At 43.6% G+C, this 17,474-nt stretch overlaps 1 non-coding gene across 1 annotated transcript; it reads right to left on the reverse strand.

Annotated features, from left to right (window-relative positions):
* Positions 1-211: 211 nt before the first annotated feature.
* Positions 212-288, reverse strand: trnat-ugu (transfer RNA threonine (anticodon UGU)). The gene has a single exon. It is a non-coding gene; the product is annotated as a tRNA-Thr (tRNA).
* Positions 289-17,474: the final 17,186 nt, after the last annotated feature.

Below are 17,474 nucleotides of genomic sequence, written 5' to 3' on the forward strand. Positions count from 1 at the left end.
CTATTTACTTGTTAGCCATTAAAATAAATAAAAACATTCTCAAAAACAAACCAATGTGTCATTTTAGAAAACAACAATTTATACGTTCAAGAAAATAGATGTTAATGTTGGGTTTCCACCGTGACGCATATTTACATTTACATTTAAGTCATTTAGCAGACGCTCTTATCCAGAGCGACTTACAAATTGGAAAGTTCATACATATTCATCCTGGTCCCCCCGTGGGGAATGAACCCACAACCCTGGCGTTACAAGCGCCATGCTCTACCAACTGAGCCACACGGGACCACGAGACGGATTCCACACTTACTTACTTACTTACTTACTCACTTACTTAGCATATACCAGTGTCATTCTGCCCTGTGACGAATGGACATCCGTTTAAATAAGACATGGAATAAATATTTATTCCATCCAAAGCAAGTTCACTTCCTTTGAATGGATACAACAGGGGTTGGTCCCTGTCCTCCTTGACCTTCAACCCATCTAAACATTTAGCCCTGCATGTTGTTAACGTTTACATTTCAATCTGCCTTGAGAAAAATCTAGTTGGGAATGTTTACGAGATCCGGCTGGGGCTCTTGAAGCTTAATGTCACCGTGTGTAAATAGGCGTTTTGTTATGTTTTTTAAAAGGGGGTTTCTCAGTTGCAGTCCAACCACGGTTAAATCAAACACTAGCTCTCCAAGTGAAAGATAATTAACAGAGGAGTCCGAGACAGAGATTGATGATGATGGTCCATTGTGGCTCAGTTGGTAGAGCATGGCACTTGCAATGCCCGGGTTGTGGGTTCGATTTCCACGAGGGACCAGTACTAATGTAAATATATGCACTCACTACTGTAAGTCGCTCTGGACTAGAGCATCTGCTAAATTACTAAAACGTCAAATTAAATACAATTTCAGGATTACAAAAAAGTCCCAAATAGATACTCCAATGTCTGACTATGTATAGGTATAGATAACAAACCACGCTGCTAGTCAAGTGTCCTGTTGGTTTAGTATGCGTCTCTAACTCTAAGCCGTGGCAGAGAGAAGAGCCCTGAGCGTCAGTGAGGAGGCTGGAAGCCACCAAACGTGTCTCCATGGCTGGTGTTGAGACTATTGTATTAATTTACTGACATCCAGAGAGCCCATTAAGGATCCAGACTAGGCCTTGTGATGAGCTGTCCCCAACAAAGCCTGAGTGCATACACATACACACACATTTATTGGCCCCTCACCTGGCCCTAAAGACAGACAGCAGAACAATGTCTACCGCGCCTGAGAGCCTCTGACACTTCTTACCCTCAGAGACCCACTCATATCTCTCATTCTCGCTCTCTCTCTACGACCACTCAAACTTCCACTCACGGCTGACATGGATAAGCTTATATTGCCAGTACCCAACAAGGATGGTTAAAAAGGCCTCTTATGTAGTCTGATGTTATCCAAGTCAGGTGGTCCTAGTCATACATGTAGGGAATAAAGGGCATATTTTAAGACTACACACTGCAGCAGTTTGGATGTACTATGCAGGACCTTCACTTTCTATTTGACTGAAATACCAACTCCCACCTGTATGCCACATCCTGCTGTTAACGTGGTCCCTATACATCCCAACACACTTCTGTAGTAGAGGAGAGATGGAGTACATTATCACGTGCCGACTGTGAACACAGAGAATGACAACAGAGGCTGAACATGAGCAGAAGTTGAAACTGTTCAATAAGCCCTCCCAACCCCCATAATAATGGCTTTCACAAAGTCAATTGGCAGCTGGCCAGAGCCAGGCTTCTCTCTCTGTGAAGAGAACAGAGCAGGGACAGTGAGCAGGGCAACACCTTGAGTTGGCAGCTAAATCCCCGGTCTAGTATGTGTGTTAGTTGGCAGCCATATCTCCGGGTGGGACTCTGTGCAGGGAGGTTATTATTTGTGTGCATTGTGAATTACCAGACTGAAAGGACAGATTAAAAGGATTGCAGGCAGTCAAATGTCCAGAGAATCTAATCCTACAATAACAGATAAGACTGTGGACTTGTGTCCCAAATGGCATCCTATTTCATATATGGTGCACTATGGGCCCTGGTCAAAACTAGTGCACTAAATAGGGAATAGGGTGACATTTGGGATGCAGATTTTTATAGCTTGCCAGGTGATGAATGGGCAGTGGCATATCTCATCCCAGTTGTCACACTTTAGCTTTTAAAACCATGTCAGATGAGATTATATCTTGGTCACTGAGAGATTTGATTACAGAGCAGCACTGGTGTTTAGAGACCCAGTATGGGTTGTTTTCTCTATAGAGGGTGGATGGGTGGGTGTAGCCTGGATCCTAACCGGATTGTTCCGTTTCAGTTTGGATTCAGGCTAGGGTGGGTGGCCATTGTCAAGTGACACCCAATAACGTGCTGTGGAAAAATGTGTCCAATGTATTTCACAGGGAGGGAGCCAAACTAAATCAACTACAAACAGACAACTGGGACATGGAGTCTATAAGTGATAAAAACTAAGTGGAGTGATAAAACCGCTCCTGACAAAATGAATTTATCTATTTGTTTATGTTTGAGAAATTACTAACTGACATATCTACAGATGTAGGATGTTCATTTGATCAACCGGTTGGCTCTTGCAGGAAAACTTTCTTGCAATGCAGGAAATGTAAAACTTGTTGTGTATTTGAGGTTAAAAAAGGATTCTGAAGTTTGTAATTTTCACTTAGAAATGTCAAACTTGATTTTCACATAAGAAAAATGTATCGAACTCCTACGAAAATGTTAATTCATATAATCCACATAATAATTCATATTTCCTGTTGCTGATGGATTATTCTCCTGCTGTAGCAAACTGCCAAATTCAGATCATACATGTGTACCACATGTTGGAGTACTACACCACTGCAGGGCAAAGTGAAATTAGACATTTAGGCTGCTATGTACCAAAACACTGGGGGTAAACGCTGGATAATTATTCTCCGAGATGTTAACGACACTTTCTGGGGAACGTTAAACTGTAGGGTTTGTTTGGGGAAAGTGTCCTATTAACCATTTAAAATAAAAATGTTTCCCAAATGGCACCCTATTACCTATAGGGGTTTGATCAAAAGTAGTGCACTATATAGAGGATAGGGTGTCATTTGGGATGCAACCCGGGACAGACATGTAAAGACGTTAGGTGGTGATGAAATCTTTCAAACCCATTTTTTAATACAGTACATACACATGGAAAATCAGGTTTGGCATATAGGCCTATATGTGATTGTTGTTATGTACAGTTTATAAACATGATATTCGTTCTGTGTGTAAAACGTTGGATGGGATTTGTGCATACTGTAATGGTAGGAGACAGCGTTCATGTATGAGCTCTGCAACCCCTCAATCCTTTACGGGGGAAAAAAACAACAATTTCACATGTGAAACCATGTTGTTTTGGAACATTTCTCATGTGATGTTATTTCAAATGAAGTTTCACATGTGGATTTTCATGTGATTACATAAGCTTTCATATGTGAAATCATGTGGTTTTGGAACACTTCACAATTGTTGAAATTTCAAGTGAAGTTTCACGTGATTATTTTTCACATGATATTTCCAAAATTAGTTGTTAAGATGTCCCCGGAACATCACAGACGCAGTGTTTTCAACTTACACAATGTAATCATATATGTCAAATATGTATGTTTATACAGTAATTATTATTCAACCTTTTCTCACCTGGGATTTGAACTCACAACTTCTTGGTTGAGGCATTGTGATGTTCCTGCTATGTCATGGAGTAACACTGCAATCCAGTGTTACTCCATGACAGTGTCAATGACTGAGTTCACTTGTATTTCTACACTTTGGACTTCAAAGTAAATCTCAGCTTTTTTTTTTTTTATACACGAAAGAGAAACGATTACACTTATCATAGTGATTCAAGTGTAACAATAAAACATAATAATATGTCCCACAAACATTAGACAACTATAGAGAAAAACCTCAAATTGCTGAAATAAGAAAACTAAATCAATGATGAGAGAATAGTCAGAATAACTGATAACTAAAATAGCAGTGCAGATGGCACACTTTTGCTAAGTGCAGTGATTTATTATAGGTACAGGGCATTCGGAAAGTATTCAGACGCCTTGACTTTTCCCACATTTTGTTACGTTAAAGCCTTTTTCTAAAATGGATTACATAGGTTTTTCCCCTCATCAATCTACAGACAATACCCCATAATGATAAGGCATATTGTAGAATTTTTGGCGAGAATTTATTACAAAAAAACAAAAATCTAAATTAGCTAAGTATTCAGACCCTTTACTCAGTACTTTGTTGAAGCACCTTTGGCAGCGATTACAGCCTCAAGTCTTCTTGGGTATGACGCTACAAGCTTGGCACATCTGTATTTGGGGAGTTTCTGCCATTCTACTCTGCAGATCTGCAGGTCTTTGCAGAGATGTTCGAACGGGTTCAAGTCCGGACTCTGGCTGGGCCACTCAAGGACTTTCAGAGACTTGTCCCGAATCCATTCCAGCGTTGTCTTGGCTGTGTGCTTAGGGTCATTGTCCTGTTGGAAGGTAAACCTTTGCCCCAGTCTGAGGTCCTGAGCGCTCTGGAGCAGGTTTTCATCAAGGATCTCTCTGTACTTTTCTCTGTTCATCTTTCCCTCGATCCTGACTAGTCTCCCAGTCCCTGCCGCTGAAAAACATTCCCACAGCTTCACCGTAGGTTAGGTGACGGGTTTCAGGCCAAAGAGTTCAATCTTGTTTCTCATGGTCTGAGAGTCCTTAAGGTGCCTTTTGGCAAACTCCGGGCGGGCTGTCATGTGCCTTTTACTGAGGAGTGGCATCCATCTGGCCACTTTACCATAAAGGCCTGATTGGTGGAGTGCTGCAGAGATGGTTGTCCTTCTGGAGGGTTCTCCCATCTCCACAGAGGAACTCTGGAGCTCTGTCAGAGTGACCATCGGGTTCTTGGTCACCTCCCTGACCAAGGCCCTTCTCCCTCGATTGCTCAGTTTGGCCGGGCGGCCAGCTCTAGGACGAGTCTTGGTGGAGGCCACTGTTCTTGGAGACCATCAATGCTGCAAAAATGTTTTGGTACCTTTCCCCAGATCATTCCCCAAAACCTATTTTCACTTTGTCATTATGGAGTATTGTGTGTAGATTGATGTGGGTAAAACATTATATATTCCATTTTAGAATAAGGCTGTAATGTAACAAAAAAAAAGTCAAGGGGTCTGAATTCTTTCCGAATGCATTGTATTTGTCTTTATTATAGATCCCCATTAGCTGCTTCCAAGGCAGCAGCTACTCTTCCTGGGGTCCAGCAAAATGAAGGCAGTTGTACAATTAAAAAAACATTACAATACATTCACAACTGATTTCACAACACATTGTGTGCCCTACTCTACTACCACATATCTACAACACAAAATCTATGTTATTGTGTGTGTATAGTGCGTATGTTATTGTGTGTTTGTATGCATGTGTCTGTGCCTATGTTTGTGTTACTTCACAGTCCCCGCTGTTCCATAAGGTGTATTTTTATCTGTTTAAGAAAAATCTAATTGTACTGCTTGTATGAGTTACTTGATGTGGAATAGAGTTCTATGTAGTCATGTGTGCCTCCCATAGTCTGTTCTGGACTTGGGGACTGTGAAGAGACCTCTGGTGTCTTGTGGGGTATGCATGGGTGTCCGAGCTGTGTGCCAGTAGTTCAAACAGACAGCTCGGTGCATTCAACATGTCAATACCTCTCACAAATACAAGTAGTGATGAAGTCAATCTCTCATCTATTTTGAGCCAGGAGAGATTTACATGCATATTATTAATGTTACCTCTCTGTGTACATGTTAGGGCCAGCCCGTGCTGCCCTGTTCTGAGCCAAAACTAGGGCCTGTAGGATCTGCCTTGTTGATAGTGCTGTTAAGAAGGTAGAGCAGCGCTTTACTATGGACAAACTTCTCCCCATCTTAGCTTCTGATGTATAAACATGTTTTGACCATGACAGTTTACAATCCAGTGTTACTCCAAGCTGTTTAGTCACCTGAACTTGCTCAATTTCCACATTATTCATTACAATATTTAGTTGTTTAGAGTTTAGTGATAGATTTTTTTTGAAATATTTAAGACTAACTTATTCCTTGCCACCCATTCAGAAACTTACTGCAGTTCTTTGTTAAGTGTTCCAGTCATTTCAGTTGCTGTAGTAGCTGACGTGTATAGTTTTGAGTCATCCGCATATTGTTAGTAAAGATTGAAAAAAGTAAGGGGCCTAGACAGCTGCCCTGGAGAATTCCTGATTCTACCTAGATTATGTTGAATAGACTTCCATTAAAGAAGACCTTCTATGTTCTGTTACAGATAACTCTTTATCCACAATATAGCAGGGTATGTAAAGCCACAACACATACATTTTTCCAGCAGCAGACCATGATCGATAATGTCAAAACCTGCACTGAAATCTAACAAAACAACTCCCGCAATCTTTTTATCATCAATTCCTCTCAGCCAATCATGAGTCGTTTGTGTAATTGCTGTACTTGTTGAATGCTCTTCCCTATAAGCGTGCTGAAAGTCTGTCATATTGAAAAGTCATCACTAAGTGATCGTGTCAAATGTAATCATATTGATAAAAGATGTTTACACTATTTTAGTTGAACAGTGTACCACTTACCTTAAAACCCCCATTCACTTTTATTACTTCCCTTAAAAAAACACAAGTGAGATGTGCAGTTTCACATGTGAAAATCGAATTTCCACAAACATGTGAAAAACGTTCCCTTATGTAAATCTAACTCTCACGTGGAATTGCATTTTCACACGTGAAAAACGTTTACATGTAAAAATTGAATTGCCAGTTTCATATGTTGTCACGTGTAGTTTCATGGTATGTTGACATTTTGCATCCCCATGTTGTCATTTATTTCACGAGATCATGTTTTCACATGTGTAGTTTCATGTTCATGCTTTTACATGTTACATGTTATCACATTAACTTCACATACGTAAGATCACGTGTCAAATTCATGTTTTTTTTGTAAGGGATCACAACCCCTCTCCTCTCCACCTCTTTGATGATAGACACATATAGCCTATAAAACTACAAACATTACATTTGTAAATGTTGGTCAATTAGCAGGCACTATTATCCTGAATAAACTACAGTCAGTGCATTCAAGGTAGGTATAGACGACCACATATCACAATCACATTGCAAGTAAATCTTTCCTAAAAAAAAATGTTTTCCTGTCCTCCATGACCTCCACTCCTCTCTCCAGATTTCTCTACCTCTTCCTCCTTTCCTCTCAAACTCTTTACAGATAGACTCTGGAACTCAAGACTCCTCCCCTCCCCTCTCCTCCCCTCTCTACCTCTCTCAAGCAGGTGACAGGCTGTGTCTGCTTGTGTAATGACTGGATCCTTATTACCCAGTACATGAGATCATTAACCTGTCTCCTTAAAATACCTTATCTTTAAAAACAAGAAAAAAGTGGCAATAGTACTGTTTGCCGTAGCCAGTATAAAGTTCCTAAAAATAGACAGAATTAATCTAAGATAAGTCAAGGAATCTGTCATTAATTTGGACGTGTCTGCCGACGAGATCCTAGTCGCTCAATTTTACATCTAAGATGTTTGGTGCAATAGTTTAAGGGAAAAAGGTACATGAAAATGAGTCGTCTCTCATTGAATGACAACAAATACTTTATTGAATAATCCCTCTACCCCCCTCTGAACCCCCTTCTCCCCAAACCACCCACCCACCCAGACACCTAGAGGTCACCCCTTCCTCCTCCCCCCTCCTCACTCCCTCCGCTACATCTTCTGGTGGGACAGACTCCCCAAGTACATTAAGTGCATATCCAGCAGGGCCATTTACCATTCACATGTTGGTACCCTAATCCCTATATAGTGCACTAATTTTCACCAAACTTCAGTCAAAAGTAGTGCACTACATAGGGAACAGGGTGCCATTTGGTATGTAGCCAGAGTCCCCAGAGCTCAGTCATACTTTGTTTGTTGTAAACATGATTCCTCAAGGCCTTTCAGTCCCTCTCAGTCCTAATGTCTGTTTGGAAACTTTAGAGTACAGGAGTAAACAGTGGTTCACCAGACCGGCTCCTCTCCTTCACCCTGGTGCTTCCGATGGTATGGTGAAGCCGCCTGCTGGCTGTTCATCTCTCACGGTTCACCTCTCATGGCCTATAGCCAGGTCAGAGTTGCCCTAAGTGTTGAGGTTACTGGGAAGGGTGTCTCTCGTTTCCGAGGCTTGGTGTGTTTTTATAGCAGGGCCCTGATCAAAAGCAGTGCATTACGTGTTCACAGCGACCTCATCACAACCCTCTCTGTTTGATGTTCCAAATGCCCATCACCTCTAGTTACAGAACACTATCCACCATACTACTTTGTAGGGTGGAAGTTTATTACATTTAAGAGTTTCCAAATCAAGTCTTAGGCTCCATATCAAATGTACTCAACATCTCAATTTCATAAATCGTCTATGTTTGGGGAAAAAACACCATCTCCTCAGGAAGGCAACTAAATAGTTATTCTCCTGGCCCTTCACTGCACTGGTAGGAGGATCTGGCTCTTGAGAAGAAGAGGGAAGTTCCCTTTCAAACATAAATGTCTTTCAATGTAGAACAGTCCCCTGGCGTCACTAAGAGCAGGGCAGTAGAAAATAGACAGGACAGGAGGCTTCCTCTGTTCTGTGTGTAGTGTTGTACCTCATTGGTGTTTTAGAGTCTGTCCCAAATTGCACCCTATTCCCTATTTAGTACACTACTTTTGACCAGACTCTGGTCAAATTCAGTGCACTGTGTCGGAAACCAGGTACCATTTGGGACAGTCTTACTGTGGAGACTGACGAGGGGCAAGGCGGGACAAGGAGGTCCCCCCCATTCACAGTAACCCTATACTCCATGAATTAGAGTTGTAGGGGGTGGGGGGGGACAGGAGCTACAGTGCATTTAGAAAGTATTCAGACCCCTTCCCTTTTTCCATATTTTGTTACGTTACAGCCTTATTCTAAAATTGATTAAATACATGTTATACTCATCAATCTACTCACACTACCTCATAATGACACAGTAAAAACAGGTTTGTAGAAATGTTTGTAAATTTCTAAATAAAAAATGAAATAACTTATTTATGTAAGTATTCAAACCCTTTGCTATGAGACTCGACATTGAGCTCCGGTGAATCCTGTTTCCATTGATCATCCTTGAGATGTTTCTACAACTTGGAGTCCACCTGTGGTAAATTCAATTGATTGGACATGATTTGGAAAGGCACACTCCTGTCCATATAAGGTCCCACAGTTGACAGTGCATGTCAGAGCAAAAACCAAGCCATGAGGTCGAAGGAATTGTCCGTAGAGCTCTGAGACAGGATTGTGTCAAAGCACAGATCTGGGGAAGGATACCAAAAAATGTCTGTAGCATTGAAAGGCCCCAAGAACACAGTGGTATCCATCGTTCTTAAATTAAAGACGTTTGGAACCACCAAGACTCTTCCTAGACTCTCCCGGCCTAACTGAACAATCGGGGGAGAAGGGACTTGGTCAGGGAGGTGACCAGGAACACGATGGTCACTCTGACAGAGCTCCAGAGTTCCTCTGTGTCGATGGGAGAAACTTCCAGAAGGACAGCCATCTCTGCAGCACTCCATCAATCAGGCCTTTATGGTAGAGTGGCCAGACAGAAGCCACTCCTCAGTAAAAGGCATAAGACAACCCACTTAGAGTTTGCCAAAAGGTACCTAAAGACTCTCAGACCATGAGAAACAAGATTCTCTGGTCTGATGAAACCAAGATTGAAATCTTTAGCCTGAATGCCAAGCGTCACATCTGGAGGGAACCTGGCACCATCCCTACGGTGAAGCATGGTGGTGGAAGCATCATGATGTGGGGATGTTTTTCAGCAGCAGAGACTGGGAGACTAGTCAGGATCGAGGGAAAGCTGAACGGAGCAAAGTACAGAGAGATCCTTGATGAAAACCTTCTCCAGAGCACTCAGGACCTCAGACTGGGATGAAGGTTCACCTTCCAACAGGACAACGACCCTAAGCACACAGCCAAGACAACGCAGGATTGGCTTCGGGACAAGTCTCTGAATGTCCTTGAGTGGCCAAACCAGAGACCGGACTTGAACCCGTTCGAACAACTCTGGAGAGACCTGAATCAAATCAAATCAAATCAAATGTATTTATATAGCCCTTCTTACATCAGCTGATATCTCAAAGTGCTGTACAGAAACCCAGCCTAAAACCCCAAACAGCAAGCAATGCAGGTGTAGAAGCACGGTGGCTAGGAAAAACTCCCTAGAAATGCCAAAACCTAGGAAGAAACAGAGAGGAACCAGGCTATGAGGGGTGGCCAGTCCTCTTCTGGCTGTGCCGGGTGGAGATTATAACAGAACATGGCCAAGCTGTTCAAATGTTCATAAATGACCAGCATGGTCAAATAATAATAATCACAGTAGTTGTCGAGGGTGCAGTAAATGTCAGTTGGCTTTTCATAGCCGATCATTGAGAGCATCTCTACCGCTCCTGCTGTCTCTAGAGAGTTGAAAACAGCAGGTCTGGGACAGGTAGCATGTCCGGTGAACAGGTCAGGGTTCCATGGCCGCAGGCAGAACAGTTGGCCAGGTGGACTGGGGACAGGTGGACTGGGGACAGCAAGGAGTCATCATGTCAGGTCATCCTGAGGCATGGTCCTAGGGCTCAGGTCCTCCGAGAGAGAGAAAGAAAGAGAGAAAGAGAATTAGAGAGAGCATACTTAAACTCACACAGGACACCGGATAAGACAGGAGAAATACTCCAGATATAAACAGACTGACCCTAGCCCCCCGACACAAACTACTGCAGCATAAATACTGGAGGCTGAGACAGGAGGGGTCAGGAGACACTGTGGCCCCATCCGATGATACCCCCGGACAGGGCCAAACAGGCAGGATATAACCCCACCCACTTTGCCAACGCACAGCCCCCACACCACTAGAGGGATATCTTCAACCACCAACTTACCATTCTGAGACAAGGCCGAGTATAGCCCAAAGATCTCCGCCACGGCACAACCCAAGGGGGGGCGCCAACCCAGACAGGAAGATCACGTCAGTGACTCAACCCACTCAAGTGACGCACCCCTCCTAGGCACAGCATGGAAGAGCACCAGTAAGCCAGCGACTCAGCCCCTGTAATAGGGTTAGAGGCAGAGAATCCCAGTGGAGAGAGGGGAACCGGCCAGGCAGAGACAGCAAGGGCGATTCGTTGCTCCAGAGCCTTTCCGTTCACCTTCACACTCCTGGGCCAGACTACACTCAATCATATGACCTACTGAAGAGATGAGTCTTCAGTAAAGACTTAAAGGTTGAGACCGAGTCTGCATCTCTCACATGGGTAGGCAGACCACTCCATAAAAATTGAGCTCTATAGGAGAAAGCCCTGCCTCCAGCTGTTTGCTTAGAAATTCTAGGGACAATTAGGAGGCCTGCGTCTTGTGACCGTAGCGTACGTGTAGGTATGTACGGCAGGACCAAATCGGAAAGATAGGTAGGAGCAAGCCCATGTAATGCTTTGTAGGCTAGCAGTAAAACCTTGAAATCAGCCCTTGCCTTAACAGGAAGCCAGTGTAGGGAGGCTAGCACTGGAGTAATATGATCAAATTGTGCAGCGACGCTGCCCATCCAACCTGACAGAGCTCCCAAATACAGGTGTGCCAAGCTTGTAGCGTCATACCCAAGAAGACTTGAGGCTGCAATTGCTGCCAAAAGTTCTTCAACAAAGTACTGAGTTACAGGGTCTGAATACTTATGTAAATGTGATATTTCCGTGATAACATTTTTATTTGCAAACATTTCTAAAAATCTCTTTTTACTTTGTCATTATGGGGCATTGTGTGTAGATTGATGAGAAAATAAAACTATTTAATCAATTTTAGATGTATTTTATTTAGATGTATTTTACCTTTATTTAACAAGTTAACAGTTAAGAACAAATTCTTATTTACAATGACAGCCTACCCCGGCCAAACCCTCCCCTAACCCAGACAACGCTGGGCTAATTGTGTGCCGCCCCGTTGGACTCCCGATCACGGCCGGTTGTTATACAGCCCGGGATCGAATCAGGGTCTGTAGTGACGCCTCTAGCACTGCAATAGACTAGCAGTGCCTTAGACCGCTGCGCCACTCAGGAGCCCATTACCGCCTGTAACGTAACAAAATGTGGAAAAAGTCAAGGGGTCTGAATACTTTCCGAATGCACTGTATAGCTACTGTAATCTTAGTTTAACACTGGCCTGGTTTGATTATCAAAGAGTAAAATAGAGAAGTGGAGGGAGAAAAGGACATCGAGAGAGAGATTTGAGGTTGGCTCAGAGAAAGGAAAGGAAAGAGAAAAAGAGAGAGAGACAGAGATTTCCTCCTTTTATTTGCTAATTCCAGAGAGAGGAAGGGAAGAGAGAGAGGTTTCCCTTCCTTTCCTTCCTCTCCTTCCTCCTGCTCTACCCAGCTCCCAGCTCTGCTATTCATCACGGAGGGAAAGCCTGTTTACTGCCGCGGTCAAGGTTCCAGGCACGTTTACTGCCGCTCTCAGAAGAGCCATTGTTGTTAAACTTCACCCAGTGCATGCTATGGCCACATTAAGACCTTATCTTAACAGGCCCCCGGCCTCTCTCTTAGCTCTCCCCCCCCCCCCCCCCCAACTCCATTTGAACCAGATTTGGGGCAACAGTTTGGTGCAAAAAGTTAATCATTAAAACACATTTAGGTTTACATTTTGAGGATAGAGTTTATGATAATGAAATATCTTTGTATGTTGATAACTATGTTCTTAGCTAATTCATGTTCCTCAAAATCTAAATTATAGCTACGTAGACATTGCTCAAAAATAATAGCCCTGCATAAGATTGTTACACAATCACTGACTTAAAGCGGAGGTTGGTTATTTCTCCAGTTCAGTGTGGGAGGTTATGTGGCCAAGCATCTTAACCCTTTTAACATAGCCTCTTTGTCTTTTCTTATTTAAAAGAGATCTTTGTGATAATCCACAGCTTTCCCCCTCTCTTTTGGGAAACGCTTTGACAGCGCCCCTCTCTCCTCTCCTCTTCTCCCCTTCCTTTCGTCCTGTGTGGTGTAGGTAGTGGTGGCAGCCCTCATCTGTCCAGCATTAAGAGTGAAAAGCACATTAAGCCTGTCTCCCCAACATTGGGCAGACCACTGAAGTCTGAGAGGGGGGGTGGGCGCGTAGGGGTGAGAGGGGGGTAGGTAGTAGGGGGTAAGGGGACGGACAGGCGTTGTGGAGGGGGACGGACAGGCATAATTCAGACCAGAGTTCTATGGAGCGGTGGAACCTGAGAGGCCTGCAGTCAGACAGGAAGTGCTGTATTAACTCCTGTCCCATTTAGGGCCTGCCACTGGGCCTAGGCTGCATTGGTCCAACCCAGCCTCAACCCAATCCAGCTAATCTCAGCCTCAACCCAGCCTAGTGCAGCCCAGTCTCAGGCTCTAAATCAAAGATAATTGAATTTGATATATTACTGTGTAAATAATACAGATGTTTAGTCTGCAAGTGATTCATTCTTATGCACAATAAGTGTACAATTGGGGGATAAGTAAGAAATCTGTGAGATGTTCTCTGATTAAAACCCCCTTTCTGTCTCACTAAGCGATCGACACACTGTTTATGTTGTTGTTAATAACTGTAACACTTGTGGCTGGATGACTACCAGATTGGTGCTGTGATGGAGACTAGGGCTGGGCACAGTGGAAAACATGTCCCTCCACTAGTGAGCTTGTAGTGTGTGTATGTATGCCAGCAGATTGAACAGGTTCTGGTTTTAATATGTCATTTTGGGAGCGCGGAGAGAATCCGCTCCTGTAAAAAAACACTGTGTTAAAACAAAACTGTGTGTAGTCCAATGCTGTTCACTCATAGATACAGAAACAAGGGGGAACTGTAAGTCTGGGGTTATTGCCCTGTGTCTGGGGTTTTCTAAATGTCAAAACCGTCTGAATCTCAAATGGCACCCTAATACCTTTGTAGTGCACTACTTTTGACCAAGGTCCATGGGGCTCCATATAGGAAAACAGAGTGCCATTTGGTACACATTGTCTTCTAAATATCCCCTGTGTCTCGGAAAAGGGAAGTTTGGTCCGTTCTCACATTGGTTGGCTGTATGTGGGGTGTAGTTAAGTGCAGGACTCTAAGTGTGTTTGACTTAATGTATTCTAAACCACTGTGTATATTTCCTCTCAACATGAGAGAGTGTAGTCTTACTCTTTCCTTTCAAAGTTGGCCCTGATCACACAGGTTATCATGTAACACAGTGGCCACACACACAGCGTCCTCTGCCCCAGCCATCCACTCAAAAAGAACATAGTCTCGACTTCCACTCTCTGGCAGAAATCTAACACAGGTCACCGCGACGACCAAAGTGATGGCATACCTCCGTAATGCCAGAAAATCCAGCAGTTAGAGTGTGTGTTTAAGAAACTCTAAGAGAGTGTGCCCAGGAGTGTGTGTGTGAGTGTTTGTGTGTGAGAGCACATCCGTTGTTGGCAGGACCTTTCCGTCCTCACAACGGTGTCCAGGAATTTTTCATAGTCCGTCTCAATGTTTTTGTAGCCTGGGTTTGTGATGTCATCTACTCTCCGTCCAAACACAGACCCAGTGAAGCGCTCACTGTTCTCTTGGAAGAGTGTTGTAGCCCAGACTCTGTATATGTGGCTGCATGAATAAGACATGGTAGCAGCATGTCGTAGTAGACAAAGACAATATTGGTTGCTCGCGGTCATATATTGAATTGTTCTTCAATACCATCCTACACTCTAAAAAAATGCTGGATTGTTTGGTTGACCCAACTGCTGGGTTGCAGGCGTTGGGTCACTTAGTTGGGTTGTTTTGTTTAAAAAGAGAAGGGTTGGGTTGTTGATGCTGGGTTATTGAGATATGACCCAGCGGGTCAGATCAGAAGACTGGAGGCCTAGTTTCGTAGGGGCGTGGCTTTCAGATTGTTGTTTTTAGCCACCCGTGAGAGTGTCATTCTTGTTCATCTGTTCTGTTGTATAGTTATCACATGTTAAGGTTGAACATTGGCATTTTGTAGCTTACAGAAGTGTATCATTTCCCTAAAACCGTATTTAAATCCCATTGTTGGGATGCAGTAACGTGACATACCTTATTATAATATGTAACAAATAATTATAATGTTCAGAAGGTGTAAAATGCAAAAAGCATTTTTACTTGAACAGTAATGACATTTACTCTCATGGGTGGCCAATAAGATCTATCTGAAAGACATGCCCCCAATAAGCCACCGCTCCTGAAAATAACCTAAGGATTACATAGACACAGCTGCTAGGTCAACCCAGCATGAAAGTAAGAAAGACCCAATTTATGGTTAAATGAACCGATCTTTGGGTAATCCCAGCAACCCAACATGTTAGGTTATTCACGCAGCCCAACTGGCTGGGTCAAAATAACTCAGCATGTGTTCTGTCCAATATTTACCCAGCGCTGGGTTACCTTATTGCAATTTTTTTGTGTGTGTAGATTGCATAATGTATGTGGCCTTCTTTCTTAATCAACCCTTCTCTCTGAGGCCTTGTGATACTCTTCACCCTCTTTCTGGCCAGGCCTCTCTGATCCCCTCCACCTAAGAACAAGCAGCTTCATTCATCTACAGTATCTTCAGTATACCCAAGTCTTCTCCTCTCTGCAGAGGAGTGTCCAGTGGCCTTCATGCCATTCCGGTTGCTGGGATCAGCTCTGACAACACATTTAGTGGAGGAATGCTGGGGCTATAACATCAGTGGTGTGTCTTTGTTGTGTGTGTATGTGAGTGTTTGTGTCTTTGTATATGTGTGTGTGTGTGTGTGTCTGTGTGCAGCCATCTGGATGTGGGGCCAGTGGGGCCGGGGCTCGGTGAGAGCAGAGCAGAGGCGAACGGGACAGGCAGACCCGTAAAACTGCAAACAGGAAACACATGCAATCTGATTAGCGTTGCCGAGGCGATGACAGGCAGCCTGCCTCTGTAGTAGAAGGGGTTCCAAGGTTCCGAGGGGAAACTAATCTTTCACTCAGACAGTCGTAGCTTAGACTTCCTTATTCGTTTCTATGGAGAGCATCATCAGGATGACTGTCATTTACAATGTGGCAGAAATGGGTGGTGATATACTGTAAGTCATGATGACTATGGTGCAAATGATAAAGCCATCTAAGGCTAGAACATTGAGTGTAATTGGAAAATTTGTTTGTCCCAAATGACACCCTATCATTCCCTATATAGCGCGCTACTTTTGTCCAGGGACCATAAATGTGTGAGGGTTGCACGTAGGGGAAACACTGCAGCTCGTACTTTTAGGGAGTCGTTTGAAGTTCAAGTTATGGTTAGAAGAGGAAGAGAAGTATTGTATATGGTGTTCTCAAGTCAACCACACTCCTAGCCCAAGCATTTCCAACCAAATCCCCCTACCATCAGAACATTCAGGCTCCAGACATGTTACAAAATACTTTCTACACAACTCGTGGAGTTTCCAATGGCCCTGTTGTAGTAGGAACTAAACTCTCGTTATTTAGCGGTACAGAAGTCTCACACTATGGCGAATAGAGAGATGTACTCTCAACAGGCTTGCATCCCAAATGGCACCCTATTCAAGTGCACTACGTTTGACCAGAGCCCTATGCGCCGTGGTCTAAAGTAGTGCTCTATAAAATGGACAGGGTGCCGTGTGGGATCCATTTGGGATGCAGTCTCAACACAGAGTGCTTGAGGCAGTAGTGAGACAGAGACACAGAGAGCTCCTTCTGAACTAGCCTTTAATTAATTACATTTGAGAGGGAGACTCCAACACTGCCTGGGCTTAACGCTTCCCACGACCTGAGGGGAAGACGGCTTCCACAGCACCAAATCACTTATTAAGATGAAGCAGAATTGTGATAGTATCGTTAATATCTTCATGGATATTGTACTTTATGCTATTACTGGTTGAGAATGAACACTGACAATATTTGCTCACTCAGCTGGCACCTGCGTCCCATAAAGGGGAGGAACAAACCCACCCACCAGACAGCCAGGCAGCAGGAGAAAACTAAACTCTACTGGAGGTACAGAGGGAGAGGGAAGCACGCAACCATGTTGACATGTAACTACTGGGTGGAACACAGGCACATGCTGTTGCTAGCTACAAAGAACACAATAGTGGATAGTATTGTTCCTTAATGTGTCATGTTCTGCTCATGGTCGGTTCAGTCGCTGCATGGGTGAGGGGAAAAAAAGCTTGAGAGATGTTTATTTATTACGTTTATTTGGCAGAGACAATGCACAACAAAAGCAGAAGTCTCTGAGCACTGAGAAATGTGTCGCACCAGATTGAGTTAATAGCAACTTTTCTCCTTCTCCATCGCTCTCCATCTTCCCTCTTTCTTTCTTTCTCTCGCTCTCTCTCTCTCTCTCTCTCTGTCGCTCCCTCTTTTCCTTATTTCCGGGACTACAGATGGAAAGGAGAGGGAGA

The sequence above is a fragment of the Salvelinus alpinus genome, chromosome 8, assembly GCF_045679555.1.
Source record: "Salvelinus alpinus chromosome 8, SLU_Salpinus.1, whole genome shotgun sequence".
In the NCBI taxonomy this organism is placed as follows: domain Eukaryota; kingdom Metazoa; phylum Chordata; class Actinopteri; order Salmoniformes; family Salmonidae; genus Salvelinus; species Salvelinus alpinus.